The sequence below is a fragment of the Sceloporus occidentalis genome, unplaced genomic scaffold, assembly GCF_023333645.1.
Source record: "Sceloporus occidentalis isolate IW3139 unplaced genomic scaffold, rSceOcc1.0.p SCAF_29, whole genome shotgun sequence".
Taxonomy (NCBI): domain Eukaryota; kingdom Metazoa; phylum Chordata; class Lepidosauria; order Squamata; family Phrynosomatidae; genus Sceloporus; species Sceloporus occidentalis.
Window position 1 is genome coordinate 3,994,900 of NW_028317009.1, and position 17,037 is coordinate 4,011,936.

Genomic DNA, 17,037 nt, shown 5'->3' on the forward strand with positions numbered 1-17,037 from the left:
GGAGTGCAGGGCAGAGTGGGGGTGGGGATGCAGGGCAGGGTGTGAGTGTGGGGGCAGGGCAGGAGACTGGGTGCAGGGCAGAGTGGGGGTGGGGGTGCAGGGCAGAGTTGGAGACTGGGTGCAGGGCAGAGTGTGAGTGTGGGTGCAGGGTGTGGGGGCAGGGCAGAATGTGGGGGCAGGGCTGGGTGCAGGGCAGAGTTGGAGACTAGGTGCAGGGGCACAGTGCAAAGTGCTGGGTGCAAAGTGCAAAGTGCCAGGGCTGGGTGCAAAGTTCTGGGTGCAAAGTGCCAGGGCTGGATGCAAAGTTCTGGGTGCAAAGTGCCAGGGCTGGGTGCAAAGTGCCAGGGCTGGGTGCAAAGTTCTGGGTGCAAAGTGCTGGGTGCAAAGTGCTGGGTGCAAAGTGCCAGGGCTGGGGCAAAGTGCTGAGTGCCGGGTGCAAAGTGCCGGGTGCAAAGTGCCAGGGCTGGGTGCAAAGTGCTGGGTGCAAAGTGCCAGGGCTGGGTGCAAAGTGCAAAGTGCCAGGGCTGGGTGCAAAGTGCAAAGTGCCAGGGCTGGGTGCAAAGTTCTGGGTGCAAAGTGCCAGGGCTGGATGCAAAGTTCTGGGTGCAAAGTGCCAGGGCTGGGTGCAAAGTGCTGGGTGCAAAGTGCCAGGGCTGGGTGCAAAGTGCCAGGGCTGGGTGCAAAGTTCTGGGTGCAAAGTGCCAGGGCTGGGTGCAAAGTTCTGGGTGCAAAGTGCCAGGGCTGGGTGCAAAGTTCTGGGTGCAAAGTGCCAGGGCTGGATGCAAAGTGCTGGGTGCAAAGTGCTGGGTGCAAAGTGCCAGGGCTGGGGCAAAGTGCTGAGTGCCGGGTGCAAAGTGCCGGGTGCAAAGTGCCAGGGCTGGGTGCAAAGTGCTGGGTGCAAAGTGCCAGGTAAATCCTGGGGGCAGTGTGAACATTATTAATGTATTTATTTATAAAAGTATGGTATCAGTGATTTTCTCTGAATGATTCGAATCTCTGTAAGATTCGGATCCTTGTAAGATCCGGATCCCTGTAAGATTCGAATCATTCGACTCTTCGGTTCATTCGACTCTTCGGTTCATTCGACTCTTCGGTTCATTCGACTCTTCGGTTCATTCGACTCTTCGGTTCATTCGACTCTTCGGATCATTCGACTCTTTGAACGAATCTCTGACTCTATGAGTCATCGTTCCTGTGAGAATTAATGAGCTGTAACCTGACCCCAGAGTGCTCTGCAGATGACTCACAGCTCTAGGATCAGGTTACAGCTGCATGATGATTCACAGACTGAACCGCTACAAACGAATCGTTCAGTCTAGTGAACCGACTCATCCGGATCACTAAAAAGAACCGGATCAAATGAACGATTCGTTCATGATCCGGACATCACTAGCTGGAAAGCCCTGGCTCTATTTAGAAGACAGGGCGGCATGTGGTTGTGGGGATTGGGGTCACATAAAGGTCAGGGTTTTGAGTAACAGGTCAGGCAGGTTATATAAAAAAAATAAAAATACATTTGTTGAGAAGTTTCTGGTTGCGCTCGCGCTGCTTAGTATTGCCGCCTTTTTCATGTTTGTGCGCTCGAGGGCGCCGCGCGCCGCTTAGTAACGCCCACCTTTTTGCACGCGTTGCGCTCGCGGCTGCCTCGCGCTGCGCTAAGGGCGGGAATTTGCTCTATAAATAGAGCGTTTCTGAGGTACACCTCACTTACCTGCGGCGAACCGCTAGCTGTCTGCACTGACCTCTCGTAGCGTCTGGTGAGCAGCAGCATAGCGGGAGAGCCAAGGGTAGAAGATGGAGGAGCTGCTTTTGAGGCGCCCAGCCTCCCACCCATCTTTTAATCTTTATCTGTTTATTTATTTATGTCGTGGCTTTTATTGAGTTAAGGTTGCCCCTTTTTTAAAAAAAAGAAAAAAAGAAAAGAGAGTAAAGAAGGGGTGAACCGGTGGTGCATTTGCTGTCCTGGCTTTAGGGCGGACGGCATTGTAAGGGTTAAATTAGGATTGCACTCTGGGGCTTGGGCCAGGAGTGCTTTTTTATGGTTACAATGTTTCAAGTTTATGTGTGTAATTTGTTGATTTAATGGTAAACTAAATAAAAGACCACGGCCCGTTTATCCAATCTAAAGTTTTAATTGTGGTGTGTGTGTGTTAGTCTATTTTAATGTCTGGTTTATATCCATTACAATCACATGTGTGTATTCACTAGAGTTTGGGTTTGCAGAGGAGTTGATAATCATGTCACCATGATAATCTACTATGAAGTGGCAACTAAAATGAGAAGATCTGAGCTGGCCCCATATAATTACAGCAGTGCTGTTACAGTCAGTAGAACAATTTAAAAACACGTACAATAACACATACAATAACAAACTGGTGCAAAGGAGAAGAGGGCCCTGCTCTCGCGAGTTTACAATCTAGTCAGAGGGGGAAGCGAGACAATTGGATGGGGATGAGTTGATCTGGTTCCGATGATGTGTTGAAGCTGTTGATTATTCAGATAATGCATAGCTAATCAATGAAATTACTTCCAAGTACCCCTACAATATTAACTATGCAATATGCAGGGCCTACACAGCCCTTCTTGGAGAGACTTGTTGTTAAGGCACAGTGAAGTTTGTGTGATGAAAAGGTCAACACTAGCAAATGATCAGAGTAGTGCATACACCCAAAGATGTTTACACCCACACGTGAATTTATTGCATGGTGCTTATATTATAGCGTTTATACGTCTTGAGTTCTTGTATATCTGCCACCACACTGCAGCTCTACATGATCTGCAATGATTTTGCCCCTACCTTCTCCAGGTCTGGTTCCTGTAAAGCCAAAGCAAGCTCATTGTTGTCCATTACAGAAGCTGCGGCTACATCCAGAGGTGTGGAGCCTCTCATTGATGGAGAAGCTGCAGGAAAACACAGTGGATACAGAATACATCAATTTACAAAAGTTTAAAAAAGACAGGGTGTTAGTGAGCTCAATACAACATTTACAAATATTTTCATCCATGATATGTGGGTTTATTAAGGTACCTGCGGTTCTATTCAGTAATGAAGGAGTTGGCAAGAGAGTTGCAGTTTCACCACACAGAGTGTGAGAATCAACTACAAATAAAGTAAGAGAACCTACACAGCCTTGTACATAGGAACTACATTGTATGTATAGAAACACTGTAATTATATAGTGGTAGCGACAGAGTGTCACCATGTGTGGCCATATCATGCCGAAAACAAATACAAACATCAAAAAGTCAAAAATCGTTCTCGGGAAAAATCATACCCAGTCCAACGCTGCTGTTTTCCAACAAATAGCCAAGATGTTCAAACATTGCCTTTTGGTTCTGCCTGCTGATTCTGCAGAAGTAGCACAAGAACCAACAGCAACTTGCAACCATCTTAGGGAATGTGATTTGCTGAAATAAAACAATCAGAACATCAGGAACAATATCAATCAGCATCACCAAGTACAGGATAGGTCTCTGTGCTTAGATCTAAATGTTTAATATGCCACACATTACACCATTTAGGTGTGCAAAGTTAAAGCCCTCAGTTACAACTTGATAAGACAGACTAGATGGAAGTAATTCTGCTTCATGCTGTTTACTTCTTGCTGCATTGTACAGTTGATGAAAGTCTTGACATTGCTTTTGTAAGTACAATGAACACTAAATTGGAACTTTGGCTGGTACAGAGAAGAAAATAATATGGCAAGTTAGAATTTGTATTCTTATTAGCATTTAGTGTTATGAAGGGCTTCTCCTCCAAGGATAACTGTGTTGCTCTGCCATAGCTAAAGCTGAAAGAGCTCACTATGTATAGCAGCAGAAGCTCACAACAATGATATCCTTTGTATGAATATCCTTTGAGGGAACAGGGGCCCCCCTGGACGGTTAGGAAGGGGGAACATGACTGCTGGCCCTTTGACCGGGGTCAGTAGTTCATGGTCCGGTCACAGGTGTGGGTAGCAACATTGTTGCTATAATGTTCTTTGGTGTATAAGGGTGGGCTTACCGGAGCAGGGTTTCAGTCATTCCTGACACTCTGTACGAGCTTCACCTTCATCATCACCTTCATCATGTCGTCTGAGCAACTGGAAATGGCCCTAGCGGCGTTTCTACAAGAAAATGACAGAGCCTCGCTGATGAGACTTGTGGAAAGGGCTCAAGCTGCTCCGACTGACCTCCTTCCAGTCCCTGTCCAGGCGGATGCTGCTGCAGGGAGAAGCAGGCGTTCCCGACCTCCTTCACGCTTAAGCCCTAGTCCCCTAAGGGGCGGAGGGCGAAGACCGGTACCTGCATCCAGGAACCCGAGGCCTGCACGACCCAGAAGACGTCTGCAGCGTTCATCTCGACGAGAGCAGCGGCAGGAGGCGTCTCCACCTTCCCCCGCCGCAGTAGCTGATCCGGATGATGGGAGCGAAGCCGGACCGTCTGGTGAGCGTAGCCGAAGCCCTCGTTCGCCATCCAGCCGACGGAGAGGGACGGTGACTGCAGCATCGGCGGTTTCTACGCGTGGACAGCAGCGGCGACGGGTGAGTGACGTCAGCGCGGCGACTCCTCGAGAGGGGGGGAGGCGGGCTCCTGCGGCAGCCTCTCGTGATTACCCTGCTCCTGCTGAGACTCGGGACCGGAATGCAGCCAGAAGCCTGCGTGAGGACTCTCCAGCGTCGACCGCGTCAGGGAGCCGATCCATGTTATCCGGATTCGACGATCTTCCACCAAATCTTCCACCTGCTGTCAGCGTTGATGGTGAGTGCTTGGGCCAGATGGCCTGGGGCACAGAGGTTGGGGGTTTACGGACCACACAGCATTTGAGGGAGGGTTCTGGGGCTGACCTGGCAAGGGTCCTCAAAGACTTACTGGGTAGACTTGGTGATACTGGGGCTGCTACAGCTGACCCCTTCCCTAATGTTGGGAGGTCTCAGGTAGCTTCTGCTATGGGTTCTTCCTCTCTGCCGGCTGTGCCTAATTTGTGTGAGGTTGCGCCGTTAAGCATGCATGTATCTTCAGAGGTTCGAGAGAAAATTTGCAGGTTAGAATTTGTGGATGTGTTGTCATTGGTCCCGGCGGACAAGGAGACCGTGGATAGGCCACGGAGGTCAGAGCAGGGTGAGTCCGAAAAAGGAAAACAAATTCCACGTACGTTTGGTAATTGGCTTCAAGGTTTTTCCGTTTTTGCCAGCATACTATGTGAGCGTTTTTCTGACAAGGGTCCATCATTATTTGCTTATCTAGATCTTATCTGGGGTGCTTATAAAATCTATGGCGGTCAGTGTTGGTTTAAATATGATCAGCAGTTTCGTCAGAAGATGGCTGTCCGTCCTGGTATGCGCTTTGATATGCAGGACGGCAATCTGTGGTTATTATTGATGACACCAAACAGACCCCTGCCCTTTCATGGGGGGGCCGCCGCATCAGCCCCTGGAGCGGCGGCAGGTGCAAGAAAGGGTGTTTGCTGGCTCTACAATGAGAGTCATTGCAGGTGGTACAGCTCCTGCCGTTTCCGCCACGAGTGCTCCCATTGTGGAGGACCGCACCCTGCAGTTAAATGTTTTAGGAAGAACAGACCTGGTGGAACCAAGTCTGGAGGGAAGGAGGATGCCAGCCGGGGCGAGGACGCCAGTGAGCGTTCAAAAGATGCTCCCCTGGCTAAGGCAGTACACCAATAGACGTGAGGCCTTGTTGCTCACGGATGGTTTTAGTAGAGGGTTCTGGATTCCTTTTTCATATTCAGATTCTCCTTCCATGGCGGCTAATCTTAAATCAGTGTCATTAAATGAGGATTTGGTTGCAGCTAAATTGCAGAAGGAGGTAGATTGTGGCCGTATGGCCGGCCCCTTTTCTTCCCCCCCTTTTCACAATCTGAGGGTATCCCCACTAGGTCTGGTCCCTAAGAAGGAGCCTGGCAGCTTCAGGATGATCCATCATCTCTCATATCCTTTAGGTTATTCCGTCAATGATGGCATTTCTCCTGAGGAGAGCCGGGTTCATTATACTTCGTTTGATAGGGCATTGGAGTTGGTTCGGATGGCGGGGCCCAACTGTTTGTTGGCTAAGGCTGATATTGAGTCGGCGTTCCGCCTTCTCCCTATTCATCCCGAATGCTTTCATTTGCTAGGCTGCTTTTTTAGGGGATTTTATTATGTTGATATGTGCTTGCCCATGGGCTGCGCGATTTCTTGTAGTTACTTTGAATCGTTTTCTTCCTTTCTTGAGTGGGTGGTGATTCAAGTATCTGGTCTCTCCACCTTACTTCATTATCTTGACGATTTTTTGTTTGTTGGCCCTGCTAATTCTGAATGCTGTTCCCTTTTGTTGAAAGTTTTTCGGAAGATTTCTGGTGAATTTGGTGTTCCTTTGTCTGAGGAAAAAACGGTGGGTCCGGTTACATGCTTGTCTTTTTTAGGAATCGAAATTGATTCTTCCACCATGGTATTCCGTCTTCCTCAGGCTAAGTTGATGTCTTTGTCTCAGCAGCTTGATAGGGTTCGGTGTTCCAAGAAGGTTCAGCTCAAGCAGGTTCAGTCTTTGTTAGGGCTGTTGGCTTTTGCTTGTCGGGTTATGCCGATGGGGCGTGCTTTCTCTAGAAGATTGTCTTTAGCTACGGCTGGCGTTCGAGTTCCCTCTCATTTTGTTAGAATCACGAGATCCATTCGCGCTGATCTTGAAGTCTGGGTGACCTTTCTCCAAAAGTACAATGGTCATACCTGCTGGCAGCAGGCCGAATGTTCTAATGTTGACCTTGAGTTGTTTACAGATTCGTCTGGCTCGGTAGGGATGGGTGCATATTTTCATGGTGAATGGTGTTCTCAGCCCTGGCCTGTTGATTGGTTGGGGTCTGACTTGTGTCGCAATCTAGTATTCCTGGAGCTCTTCCCAATCGTTGTTTCAGTGGAGCTATGGGGTCCAATACTGACTGGTAAGCGGGTTGTCTTTCGTACCGACAATATGGGTGTTGTTCATGTCATTAATCGTTCAACCTCTCATTCCCCTCCTGTCTTGGCCTTGTTGAGGCACTTAGTCCTGCGTTGCTTGGAGTTTAACATCTGGGTTCGGGCACGACATGTTCCCGGGGAGGCAAATGTAATTGCTGACGCATTATCTCGCCTACAGTTTCAGCGCTTCAGGGAGGCCGCGCCGGAGGCTGCAGCTACGGGTCTGCCTTTTCCACACTCTTTATGGAGCCTCGCATCGCCAACCTAGTGTCGTTGCTCCGGAATTCGTTATCATCGAGTACATGGAGAGCCTACATTCGGGTGTGGAGGGCCTGGCTTTCTCTGGCTGAAGTCGAGGGTGATCTTAGGTCTGAGGATTTCCGGAGTCGGGTAACATTGTTGTATTTGTCAGGCTTAAGGGATAGTGGTGCTTCTGGGTCCACAGCGGAGCGGAATATGACAGCCCTGTCCTTTCTGTTTAAGTTGATGGGCTGGCAGGAGCTGGGTTCTAAATTTGTTGCTTCCAAAATTGTTAAGGGTTGGAAGAAGCATATGGTACCTGATAGGAGGCGCCCGGTTTCCTTTGCTCTGTTGCATCGCATTCTGGATGTCCTGTCTCAAATCTGTTTTGACAGGTATGAAACACTTCTGTTTCGCGTGGCTTTCTCCTTATCCTTTTATGGTGCATTTCGTGTTGGTGAGGTTGTGGCTCCTAGGGCCGGTTCCGTTTCCCCTCTTACTGCTCAGGATATTGTTTTTCAGCCCGGGTTGGTTCAGGTGTTTATCCGGCGGTCCAAGACTGACCAGGTTGGTCGTGGTGCTACGGTCAGTATTCGTGCTACCGATTTGGACTGGTGCCCTGTTAGACTTATTCGTTCTTTTTCTTCTGTTCGTCCGTCTGGATGGGTCTCCTTTCTAATTCATGCATCTGGCTCGTCCTTGACGAGATTTCAGTTTTCTAAAGTTTTTCGTTCCTGCTTACTTCGTTGTGGTGTGTGCCCACTTGACTTCTCCCCTCACTCTTTTAGGATTGGGGCCGCCACTGAGGCCGCTAGGGCCGGGGTCCCTGCATCTGACATTCAACGCTTGGGTCGTTGGAAATCCAAGAGGTTTCGCTTATACATTCGTCCTCAGCTATTATAATTGTTCTTTCAGGTTCATCGCCTCCACTGGTCTGGATACTGGGTCACTCCTTTATCTACTGGGCGTCTCGTCGGGCAGAGCGGCGGGTATATGGCAGGAACTTGGGTAAAGTGTTGGGTTATCTGCCTGTCAGTAACACGACAGCTGGCAGGATGGTTATGTTTATGTATGGTTATGATGTGCTGGTTCTAGTGATGTCCGGATCATGAACGAATCGTTCATTTGATCCGGTTCTTTTTAGTGATCCGGATGAGTCGGTTCACTAGACTGAACGATTCGTTTGTAGCGGTTTAGTCTGTGAATCATCATGCAGCTGTAACCTGATCCTAGAGCTGTGAGTCATCTGCAGAGCACTCTGGGGTCAGGTTACAGCTCATTAATTCTCACAGGAACGATGACTCATAGAGTCAGAGATTCGTTCAAAGAGTCGAATGATCCGAAGAGTCGAATGAACCGAAGAGTCGAATGAACCGAAGAGTCGAATGAACCGAAGAGTCGAATGAACCGAAGAGTCGAAAGATTCGAATCTTACAGGGATCCGGATCTTACAAGGATCCGAATCTTACAGAGATTCGAATCATTCAGAGAAAATCACTGATACCATACTTTTATAAATAAATACATTAATAATGTTCACACTGCCCCCAGGATTTAGATTCCCCTGAGTTTGCCCCCCTTTACCTATAACTGCACCTACAGTTAACTTTATTAAATTAATTAAATTAACCCTCAATCATCAGCATAAAATTAACCCTTATACCCCATCAACCATAACTGCCCCTGAAATTAACCGTAAAGATCCCATTAACCATAACGGCCCCTGAAATTAACCCTAAAGACCCCATTAACCACAACGGCCCCTGAAATTAACCCTAAATACTCCATTAACCATAACTGCCCCTAAATTAATTGCATGTACTCCAGATAAATTACCTAATAAATTGGTATGGTTGATGGGGTCTTTAGTGTTAATTTGGGGGCAGTTATGCTTAATGGGGTGTTTAAGGATAATTTAGGGGCAGTTATGCTTAATGGGGTCTTTAGTGTTAATTTAGGGGCAGTTATGCTTAATGAGGTGTTTAGGGTTAATTTGGGGGCAGTTATGCTTAATGGGTCTTTAGTGTTAATTTAGGGGCAGTTATGCTTAATGAGGTGTTTAGGGTTAATTTGGGGGCAGTTATGCTTAATGGGGTTTTTAGTGTTAATTTAGGGGCATTTATGCTTAATGAGGTGTTTAGGGTTAATTTGGGGGCAGTTATGCTTAATGGGGTGTTTAGGGTTAATTTGGGGGCAGTTATGCTTAATGGGGTCTTTAGTGTTAATTTGGGGGCAGTTATGCTTAAAGGGGTCTTTAGTGTTAATTTGGGGGCAGTTATGCTTAATGGGGTCTTTAGTGTTTATTTGGGGGCAGTTATGCTTAATGGGGTGTTTAGGGTTAATTTGGGGGCAGTTATGCTTAATGGGGTGTTTAGGGTTAATTTGGGGGCAGTTATGGTTAATAGGGTGTTAAGGGTTAATTTTAGGGGCAGTCATGGTTGATGGGGTGTTAAGGGTTAATTTTAGGGCAGTCATGGTTGATGGGGTGTTTAGGGTTAATTTAATGGTGAGGGTTAATTTAATTAATTTAATAAAGTTAGCTTAAGGTGCAGTTGCAGGTAAAGGGGAATGTAAATCCTGGGGCAGTGATTATGAATGTATTATTTATAACAGTATGGTGACATTCTCTGAATGATTACAATGCCAATGAAGGCAGAGAGTCGTTCAAAGATCCGGATCTTACAATGATCCGGATCTTACAATGATCCGGATCTTACAATGATCCGGATCTTACAATGATCCGGATCTTACAGTGATCCGGATCACTGTAAGATTCGGATCCCTGTAAGATCCGAATCTTTGAACGACTCTCTGCCTTCATTGACATCACTGGAGGCAGGGGGGAGGATTCATAATGAAAGGGGCGGGGCCAATCGTTAGTGTGCCTGCACGGAGTTACTGGAAAACAGTAACTCCGTGCAGACACACTGAGTGATCCGAAGATCCGGATCATGAATCGGATCATTTCAGTGAACGAATCGAAATGATCCGATTCACTTTAATGATCCGAACTTCCCATCACTAGCTGGTTCATGACGTTAATAAAGCTGTGGCAACGCCCTTACCCACAATTGTTGTGTTGTGTAATTTTTGGGTGGGATGGGGTTTTTTTTTGTGCCATATTAGGCCCTGTGGTCTTGGTTTAAGCAGTCAAGGGGCCCCCCTGGACGGTTAGGAAGGGGGAACATGACTGCTGGCCCTTTGACCGGGGTCAGTAGTTCATGGTCCGGTCACAGGTGTGGGTAGCAACATTGTTGCTATAATGTTCTTTGGTGTATAAGGGTGGGCTTACCGGAGCAGGGTTTCAGTCATTCCTGACACTCTGTACGAGCTTCCCTCCCGCCCTCCCCTTCTATCTATGTGTTCTGTATTTTTTCCTGTGCCGGTGTTGGTTTCTTTTATTCTCTTTTAGTCACAGCGGTAAGTCTCGGCCAGCACCTTTTATGTGGAATATCCAGTGGATGGAGAAGGCTTGGGGAGACGAGTTCTGTGGAGGCTGACGGTACCCAGAACGAGAGCTCTTGGTAAAGTGTTGGGTTATCTGCCTGTCGGTAACACGACAGCTGGCAGGATGGTTATGTTTATGTATGGTTATGATGTGCTGGTTCATGACGTTAATAAAGCTGTGGCAACGCCCTTACCCACAATTGTTGTGTTGTGTAATTTTTGGGTGGGATGGGGGGTTTTTTTTGTGCCATATTAGGCCCTGTGGTCTTGGTTTAAGCAGTCAAGGCAGTTGAACTCACAATCCTACTGCAACCTCATCAGCATATAAACCCAAATGGACCATTTAGTGTGACTGTAGATCAGGTGCTAAAATCCCAAGATTCTAACCCTGACAGTTCCCAGGTATGGGTAGCAGATCTCTGCTCCCTCGTTAGTACATGAGAGACAAAATAATATACTGCCACTGTCTTCAGATACACAAATGTGCACGTTTTCTATCACATGGGTTCATACGTCAGGAGTCAGGACAGCGGGGACTTCATTGGGCATCGGAAGCACGAGCTGATGTGGCATTTTATAGACATATATTCTTTTTTCAGTGCACTTTTATCATTCTGCTAAACACGTGAGATGATGCCCTCTGCTGGGAAGTCATGTATATCTCCTAAAACAATGACATTCTTTTTTAAAGAAACAGGCTACACATAGAGCGATGGTAGGCCAAAAATACTTCTGGTTTTTAAACTAGTAAATGGAAGGACTTTGTGAACTTCCAGTATTCAGTTGGGAAATAAAATTACCTGAGACTTGTCACCTCCCAGCACGTTCACCATGACCTCCATCACCGTCTCATGCATTCCCAGCACACGCATCAAGTTTGGATGCTGATAGAAGACTTTGTTGTTCATGATGTCACTAAAAAAGAAAAGGTTATACATCACTAAGACCATAAATAACAAGTTCCAAGATATCTCACATGTGGGGGTTTTCCATAATAATATCAGGCAACAGAACCCAAAACCTTGCATAGTAAGTAAGTTTCACAAAAATAATGTGTATGTTTCTATTACAAACCGCTGACAATTGTGCTTTTATACATACTTGTGTAGAAGTTAAGACAAGAAATGATGCTTTTCACAACGCACAGGATTCCTAGGACAACCTTGATGGATAGTGTGAAGCCTGATTCCAAGGGTCACACGTAAGGACACTATTTGGCCACAGGCTATTATAATAGTTTGATAACGCTCAGACAGCCTCCCCTGGGAGATTGTCTAAGCGCATCGCGCAGACGTTCACCGGCAGCGGCGATGCGCGCGTAAACAGCCCCCGCTGCCGGCACATCTGCACGATGTGCTTTAACCATCTACCTTGCCGGGAATTCCCACGGGGGGAGTCCCGGCAAGGGAGATTGTTAAAGCACATCGTGCAGACGTGCCGGCAGCGAGAGGTTGTTAACGCTTGCATCGCCGCAGCCGGTGTACCGATGTACCGGAAGTTGAATACACGTACTGCGTAGCTGTCCCCCGTCGGCCCTGCAAGACCCCGGGGAGTCTGCACCGGTAAGTCTAGGGGGGGGGGACATCTTGGTGGCAGAGTGGCAGCATATCTCAGGGGGGGATAGAGTGGCAGCATATCTCGGGGGGGGCACATCTCGGGGGCAAAGTGCATATCTCGGGGGGGGGATAGAGTGGCAACATATCTCGGGGGGCAGAGTGGCAGCATATCTGGGGAGGGCAGAGTGGCAGCATGTCTGGGGAGGGCAGAGTGGCAGCATGTCTGGGGAGGGCAGAGTGGCAGCATGTCTGGGGAGGGCAGAGTGGCAGCATATCTGTTCCACTAAGTGTTTTCTTTTTTACTAAGAAATTTTTTTCTTTAAAAAGGAACCTAACTTTTAGGGTGCGGCCTATATCCGAGCCAATACGGTACATTTTAGATTTATTCAACTTTATGTTTGTGTGTGGTGGGGTATTTAAGTGTGGGAACATGTGTATCTGGGTATGTTGGTGCCAAGTATCTGGTTGTGTTGGTGCATGTGTCTGGATTCTTACTGCTTTTTGCATTATTGCCAAATAATCTTCTACTAACACGCATTACACAGCTAAAAGTTTTCTCTCAACAAAAAATGAATGAGGCACACACACACACACATACAGTTCTGATAAAATGACCCACTGTATAAAAAACTTGGACACCTCTGACTTAAACCATTAATATACACTCAGTGAGGGTTCTATCCCAATGGGTTACTTTAAACCTTATGTTCATTTTCTGAAGTCACTTAAAGGTGTTGTTCCACCTTCTCTGCTGAATTTAACATTTTAGGAGAAAATGCTAAATTTTAAATATCATTCCTTGCACTGTTAAATTTCTAAACATTTACCACAATTCAACAAACAGATATGCAAAGCATACAAGAGCGCTCAATTAAATGGAAGCCATTGGCATGTGCCATATTTGATTTGTCGCCTTATACTCTTCTTATTTCATTTGACCTCGATTGTGCACAGGAAAGGGAAAGATGGACAAGGGATAGCACAGATACCCAAACCACTTCTCTCCTGGTCTAATAGTATGTCCTTGCAGTTCTGGAAGAACAACTTACCGTATTTGCTCCATTATAAGACAACCCTGATTATAAGGCGACCCCCCAAATCTGAATATTAATTTAGGAAAAAAAGAAAAAGCCTGAATATAAGACGACCCTATAGGAAAAAAGTTTTACCAGTAAATGTTAATTCATCTAAACTATTTTTTTTTTTTAATAAAAGCTATGATTGAGAAAAATATTTTGGTTTTATTTCCTTCTATTTTCCAACCTGCCCCCCAGTTATGCACATCTGCCCCAGAAATGCCTTATACCCCCTATATGCCACTGTGCCCCATGATATGCCTTTTAACCCTCTAAATGCCACTGTGCCCCATGATATGCCTTTTAACCCCCTATGTGCCACTCTGCCTCCAGAAATGCCTTATACCCCTATATGCCACTCTGGCATTTAGAGGGTTAAAAGGCATATTATGGGGAAGAGTGGCATATAGGGAGGTTTAAGGCATTCAGGACGCAGAGTGACGTATAGAGGGTTAAAAAGGCATTTCTGGAGGCAGAGTGGCATTAAGGGGGTTAAAAGGCATTTCACAGAGCACTCTGCCTCCAGAAATGCCTTATGCCCCCCATTTAACACTCTCCCCCCCCCCTCAACTTACCGGTGCTTCTGACTTCACTGTCATGTAGCCGGGGCAGCATGTAGATCCCACGCACTTACGCTGCAGCCGGAAGGAGGCGTGGCTAGCAGCGGGGGTTGTCTGCGTCCATCGTGCAGACCTTCCCCGGCTGTCAGAGATCAGAGTTCCCCGCACTGGTGCGGGGAACTTTGATCTCTGACAGCCGGGGAAGGTCTGCGCGATGGACGCAGACAACCCCCGCTGCTAGCCACACCTCCTTCCGGCTGCAGCGGAAGTTGTCTATGCGAATCGCGTAGACATCTACACGCTGCCCCAGCTACACACCGGGGACTCAGAAGTACCGGTAAGTGGGGCGGGGGGGGGGGGGAGACAGGAGGATCCAGGTCCCCTGCAGCTGCAGGGGATCTGGATCTTAGTCATCTCATAGTCAGACCTAATTGAGGTCTGATTATAAGACGACCCCGATTATAAGATGAGGGGTATTTTTCAGAGCATTTGCTCTGGAAAAAAAATCGTCTTATAATCGAGCAAATACAGTATATACCAAAGCTCATGTCCTACCATTTGCACAACAGATCAACTCTAACACTTATTTGCTGAAACCTACCCAAGACCATCAATCATCAGCATCTCCTCTTCTTTGCCCATACGGACACTGAGCAGAGAGCGGATTTGTCCCAGAGAAGCCAACAAATTAATAGTGTCTTCCACGGAGGCGGCGCTGATGGTGTAGGTTTTCCTCATGGCCCGTAAGAGCTCCCCGATGCTGTCATACTGTCGACGAAGAAGGCTGAACATAATCCGCACAAGTTCAGGGTCCTGGATGTGGTCTTCCTGAGCCCAACGCACCATGGTCTGCGATATGAGCTCCTTCAATGTGGCTGCAAGAAGAAAAGTGAAGCGATTGTCAATGTAATTGTTTACATGATACTGTTTCTGTCTGGAAACGATAACCAAAGGTTGAACTTGATCTACTAGAAGTTACATATACTTTTAGTGACCTACATGGAAAGGAATGCATAAAGACTTCATCAAAGTACCTTCAACAGACTGGTAAGACTAATAATGAGACACTTACAACCCTTATACTATGTAGTTCAGGTAAAATTATATAACATTAGCAAAACGTTAGTGCTTATGCGATGTTAGACATAATGACAAAATCGTAATGTAAGCCACTGTAATGTAATGCAACGTAATCTACCACTAGATGCCAGTATCACACAGCAGGAGAAAGCCAATGGCTTCCTATCAGATGTTCGTATGTAATATTTTAGGCGACAGGCAGTCCTGGTAGATTAGCAATGGCTGGGAAGATGCAATTTTACCCTGCACAAGTAGAGGCAATCGCGTACTGGTCGTGTCATATTCATAGTGCGAAGCAAAACTGATCTGCCTGGGATTAGATTTCATCTCCAACAAACCTTTTCACACTTGGAGCTCACTCATTAAAAGGCTAATACTATAAAACACAATATGCTCATTGGAACTGTTTAAAAGTAAACAAATGGAATATCCTATAACTGGCAAATCTTACATCAAGCATGACCACTGGTTTCTTCGTTCCACCTTTAAAATATATATTTTACAGCCAGCATACTCATTAAAACGGAACATTAAGTTTGTGGTTTTTTATTTGTCATGCAGTGTAATTGCTTAGGAGATATTTAAACGTTCTCCCCAAAGAAGCTGGAGATGGGTGACAGTCTGTGGCAGAGCCAGCGTTATCTGATCAGCTTAGAGGACACAACTGTAAAATGGAGTATATAGGAAAAATGCCAGATCTGCATTAAATCATTAATACAGTTTGATCACACACACACACACAAAAAAACACAACTATATTGCAGGAAACACTGCGAAAGGACAATGCTGGTGAGCTATATTTTCCATCTGTCCATCATTACGATATTTTGTCGATGGGAAAGATTTACAGTCATCAGTACACCATCAGATCACCCTGTCGGATAGCACTGGCCTCAAAGTGAATAAATGTGAGCATCTGAAGTATGCAGCCAAAATTATAAGCGTACGGCATCCAAGTCATCTCTTTACTGAAGCTGTCGGGCTGCCAACAGGTGGTAGCATCTCCTCCACAGCTGTAAACAAGTCACAGGTTTTTTTTTCATGCGTTATTGAAATATGACTCCCTGAACTGGGCATAAAATTAGCTCTGGTGTCTGATGGCTTATCACGATCTGTTGAGAGGGTACGTTTGGGAGGGCTTACCCTCACCCTAATAAGCCACTTCAATTTTTATTTTAGTTTACTTTTAGATATTAGCAGAGATTGAAGTGGATTAACAAGTGTCATATGTCACCTAAACCCAATGAATCTCAGCAACACGTTGCCAGTAACCTCAGACATCAGGCAATGTTTTGTTAAGGAGCTTATATCACCCTAAACACCTCCAATTAACCCATGTCTTATTACAAGCAAGGTAATCTATATGTATTAATAGCCAAAACCTTCCAGTAACCCAGCTTTTCCCATGCAGAATTCTGAAGCAGAATGTCATCACAGACAAGTCAATCACACGGAAGCAACGTCAATATAAGTAGCATACACGAGAGGTGGGACAAGAAGTGATATGGAGCAGCTTGGGTAAGGTTGGATGGAAGGGAATCCATTAGCTTTAAATTATAACAAGCTCTGTAGAAAAAACATGACGTATTTCATTCTCTGTCATGATATTGCAATTTATGATGTAACTTCCCAACGTTTAACGCTGAAAATTAACGTATCAAAACTATTATAGCTTATGATTTTCACTTCTCCAAGGGAGGTGAGATATGTGGCAAACCTGGCACATGTAATCAATTCTCTTTCCTGAATTACTCTCCCTTTTTTGGGGGGGGCTTGGGAGGAACAAACATGCAGATCCTAAGAACAGGAAAATAACATTGCTGCTTCTATGGTATACGAAAAGGTGTCTGATCAACATTAATGAATGCTACATACTTGGGGATTTCTCCTCCTCCTCTGCTGGGTCCTGTTCTTCTGTCTTTGACCAGCCTTTAATTTTGTATACCAATGTTCGGAGCCGACCTGTCCATGAAGTATCCTCCTCTTCCTCGTCCTCTTCATCTAGCGGAATGCCTTCATATCAACAAGAGGCAATACATTGTTCAATAAACATTCTTCAGTTCAGTTAACCATTTCCAAATCTTTCTTTTTCACGATGCCCGTTAACTGTCTGTATTCCATGAAATATGCCATAGTCTACAGTCACAGA

At 46.2% G+C, this 17,037-nt stretch overlaps 1 pseudogene; it reads right to left on the bottom strand.

Moving 5' to 3' along the window:
• Window positions 1–17,037, bottom strand: part of LOC149299118 (ryanodine receptor 3-like) — a 208,647-nt pseudogene that overhangs the window by 145,070 nt on the left and 46,540 nt on the right.